General features: G+C 41.4%; 1 non-coding gene across 1 annotated transcript; it reads right to left on the reverse strand.

Annotated features, from left to right (window-relative positions):
• Positions 1-267: 267 nt before the first annotated feature.
• On the reverse strand, positions 268-339 carry Trnas-gga (transfer RNA serine (anticodon GGA)). The gene has a single exon. It is a non-coding gene; the product is annotated as a tRNA-Ser (tRNA).
• Between the last annotated feature and the right edge of the window lie 4,433 nt (positions 340-4,772).

Consider the following 4,772-nt stretch of genomic DNA (forward strand, 5'->3'; position numbering starts at 1 on the left):
AACGAAGCAAAACGAACGGACTGGCCCTGCATGCAACTTTTTCATATGGGCATAATTGCAAGACGTTGTGTAGAAGACCAAATTACAGTAGAGTCATTAATTCAAACCCCAGGTTATTACATATTTTTGTTCAAATTGTCATAAATTACTCCAAATATATGTTGCAGCTCACATTTTTTTGCCTTTCCTCTGAAAAAGTGCTATTATGAGTGGGGACACAAAAAAGCAGGCATAAGTTAATGAATGCAACAACTCAGGCAATAGAGGCGCTGACGCCAGGAATCGAACCTGGGTCTTCTGATTTCCGGTCAGATATGTTAACCACTACACCACACCAGCACGCCGTTTCCCTTGAGCCATTGAGTGCCTCAATTGAGTGATTGAGTGATTTATGTGCGTTGTTGCTTACATGTTTGTGTCGTCCCTAAGTGTGGTCTGCCTCGGCCAAATGTCGTTGTTTACGTCGTTAATAAGTTAACAACTGCAGAGATATTCAAAAGAAGCATGTCGATGGTTACTAGCTTAACATGTCAGTCCTCAAAACTAAATGTCTGATGTCAGCTAAAGCCCAAGCAGTAAGGGTGCCTTCCTTAGGAGACAGGCATCTGTAGGTGAGCATTATGTTCAAAGGAGGTGTCTCAAGAGATGGCGTCAGCAACATGCGGAAGCCATCTTCTGCCCGTAGGAGGGTTTCACAAGGGAATGAAAAATGTTGATTAGGCAAAAACGCCGTTCAGTTAATAAGCTTTTCAATACACTGAAAACTGTGGGCTAAACATGGAGGTGACATGATGTTTGTGTGAAGTATGCAAAAGTATGAATTATCGTAGCTCGAAGTAATCAGAGAACACCTACATTAAAATGTAGCAGGTACCAGACAAGTTTATGTCGGTTGTTTGAGGTCTATGTCTATCTTATTAACTGCCGTGAACTTGCCTGGGCTATGCTTGTATGGCATTAGCACCAGACATCATAAAACGCAATATTTTCCTCTTTCTTGTGAAACAATGGCCCGCTTAAAGACATGTCCTGAAGCTCACTAACACAACTGTTACCTGATAGCCATAGTACTGTACATGTTCATTGCATTGCCCTTGGTGGTTTGTTTTTCTTTTTGTTTGCCTTTCTTTGCTGGGAATAGCAACCCGCCATGGCGCAAGCTAACCTTTCCCTCCTATTTTTTTACATATTACATAATAAAGATATCCCCCCCCCCCACACCCACCCTGGTGACCTTATACGACTAACCAATAGATGGCTGTGTTGTTGAGGCTGTGTGTTCTTCGAGTTTCCCCTACAATCTGAACGTTATAGCAGTGAGTGGATCAGAATTCATCAAAACCATGCTCTAAAGCACAGAAAAATCAACACTTTAAAAAAAATCTCATCGATTTAAAGCTTTCTGGCCGGTGTTTACAAAGCCTATAGGCAAACCAAAAAGTTGTAACTCTAGTGATATGGTGCTACCATAATTGATATGTTGTTTGTGCACAGCAAACTGAAATATTAAAAGGCCATTATTAGCGGGAAAACATGGGGAATACAGTTGTAATGTTTTTGTATTACACGGAATTAGGGACTTCACTGTTGCCGTCTAACTGCAACGACATGCATGAAGCCCAAGCAAGTAATTTATCCTGCAACATGACATCCTGCAAAACGACATTGCTGTGTGACATTGCAAGTATTACTCTAGTGACATGAATAAATAATCTCTTCTGTTTGTTTGTAATGAAAAAAGAGGAGAAATTGAACATGTATCCCAACTTGTTATGCTGCTCCTAACATAGTTTCTCCCCCCCCCCCCAACACACACACACTCCCTAAAAATACTGCTCATGTGCTCTGCTCGCATGTTCGGTATTCGCTATGCACATGTTCGCTGTTCAGAAGTCCACTAGCCATATGTTCGCTGTTCAGAAGTCCACTAGCCATATGTTCACTAGCAGTCCACTATTCACAATTATCCCAGGATCATGCACAGAGAATCCTAAGGTTGTATCCATCCCACAGCTCTGAACACAAGTGCCGCCAAGGCAGGATCCCTAGTGTTCGGTGCCCAAAGTCCCAACACCTTCACTATATTGAAGACACTGCTGTCTAGTCGAGCCCTTTTTGTTTCATAACCTGGCACCTGGCAGTGCATGTTACTGTTTTACAGAGCTGCAGTGCCTTTGCATTTGTGAGCAACATGTTGTACTTAAAGCTCAATTTATGTGCATACATACATACAGCATGTGATGGTGTGGGTATGATAAAGATTGGGTCAAGTGGGTGCAAACACTGGCACTGTATTTTTTTTTTAGTTAACCCATTCCTTTGCCTTGATCAGTAAATATGTGAACCTAGACACCTTCCCATCTTGATAAGTTAACAAGTTTCTAAGTTTGCTAGATACCCCCTTGTAGAAACCGTAGTATGACAGCTTTCCTAAATAATAAAAACAAGAGAAATATGTCATGTGTTAGTTGCCGAAACAGAGGGCTCCCAGTAATACCCAACCAGCAGTGGCCCCAGCCAAAAATGAAAAGCAAGTTGTAGTCTCATGACCATGTCAAATACATCTTCTCACTATTCCTAACCAAAGTAATTTAGACATGTTGTTCTGTAGCTACAATTCTAGTTATGTCAGGTAATGGTCAATGGTTGTCTCCAATGAACAATTCCGTGGTGAATCTGGTATGTGAATGTGGTATGAGTAGGGTTCTTAGTTTTCGGGTTAAACCCCAATTTGCACAATAGTCCCCCCCCCCCGAACAAGTTTTCAAGAGATTGGGTAAAACCCGATATCTACCCGAAATGCTCGGGTTCCTTCATCTTGTCGTTCTCGGTAAACCGTCCGGAAAGTGAATCGTAACATCAGCAAAGACAGCTATTTGTGACAACCTATTTGTCCTCCTTCTATAATCCCCTCCTGAAGGAGTGAAAGACGAGCTTTTGTGGGGCTCAAGCAAGTGTTTTAATACGACAGTCATTCACTGCCCCAGTTACGAGGGGAATATAAATATTCTTGTTTCTCGTCCACGTGTAAAGCAATGGCTTGTTTCATATGGCTTTCGTTTCACCCGAAAATTCCCCGATGACATATCAAATAGAGATCGTAGCGCCCGATTTCTCGTGTGTAAATAGCGCCCGATTTTTAGCCCCCGAATTTGAAAAATCATAAAACCCCAAAACAAAGAACCCTATGCATGAGGTATTGCATAAACAGGTGACGGGTGAAACTGATGATCTTTCGTCCTGAGGTGATAACCACTATTGTCTCTCTGTCCATTACCATCACAGTCATGAGCAGAGATGAGAGAGATGAGACACAGAGACTATCATAGACATGGGATACAGAGTGAAAAATAAAATCAGATAATATAATTTACACCACAAATGGCAATTTCAATATTGCTCACGAAACGTGCAATGTGGGCATTTGCTAAGTCACAAAGTTACAAAAGTAATGTCTTGCTGAGCTGCGTAGTAGTGAACTAATCTAAAACAAGTAACGTAACTAATACTTGCGTTCAGTTCGTGCAGTTCAAATGAGAAAACAAACATTTCAGGAATAAATGTGTGACAAAATTGGCCAGTTCTGGTTGGGTGATATTAAGTGAGACACAAGTAGCTATACCTAAATGTACCTAAACTCGAAGCATCCCTTCTCTCTGCAGAAAACAATGTGAATGCCATTGCTCATCATAAGATGGCCAGTGCAGTGATACTGACTTCATTATTGCTTTTGCTTTTACTGGTACCTTTTGTTGAAGTATGGTTTTCATTCATTTTAGTCTTGCTATTTTGGTGCACTTGCTATCTTTAGGTATGCATGTGTACATTATGCATAATGTTTTCTCAAGTTCAGGCCACAGTTCCCTGTTAGCAGTCAAAAACACTGAATAAAAGACAAAATATAGCAATATAAAAACCTGTGTACATTCTTTGTCATACTGTGTACATTTATCCGCAACATTTAGTAATGAAAGGCAAGTGTAATCGACTTTTTGCCAACGTATAACCACAAAAGTAAGCTGTATCAACACTATGGTCATAAAAGCTTATAAATATTGGTCAGAAATATATGTGAAGTGCACTGAAATGCACCACAAATACAGCCTGATTACGTGTTATACCCGATTCCACCCCAGATCCTGAAGAGTTGCTGTTAAACCAAGTATCGCCCTGAATTCAATCACGTTTCAATCATAAACTAAACTGGGTGCACATTATTTGGATTTGACGCTCAAGACCACTACATGAAACTTTCTCGGCGAGAGAAAAAAAGACAAAAGGAATATAACCTGAAAACGTCAGAACTCTAGTCGCTATTAGTGACTCTAGTCGGAACCACACACACACAGTCTTTGTGCATGCACTACGCACAGACTTCACTACGGCGCCTTTGGTCTTGCAGATTCACTTCAAACTTCTCTACACGCCGCAAGGACCCATTTTCAGTTCCTGTCCCACTCTAACATTCGAACTTTTTCAACTTCCATGCCGTGTATTAATGGCAACGACGACCACCCAAGTAGAAGCACACCATCGCTCTCATACACTGAAAACACCGTCTCTCTGCCGACTCACGCTTTCACACACAATTAGCATAAATGTTGGAAGAACTTGCGCGTTACTTAACGCGTAATCTCAAGGCACGTCAACCAGCAAGCCAAATCTATCTGTTTCTTTTCGCTCAATCCATCTGTCCCATAGAAATCATAAGGAGAGGCTAGAAGCAAAGGTGGCGCTGGCTCTGCGTCAAAACGAGGGATGCGCCATATTGT

This window comes from Ornithodoros turicata, unplaced genomic scaffold, assembly GCF_037126465.1.
Source record: "Ornithodoros turicata isolate Travis unplaced genomic scaffold, ASM3712646v1 ctg00000857.1, whole genome shotgun sequence".
In the NCBI taxonomy this organism is placed as follows: domain Eukaryota; kingdom Metazoa; phylum Arthropoda; class Arachnida; order Ixodida; family Argasidae; genus Ornithodoros; species Ornithodoros turicata.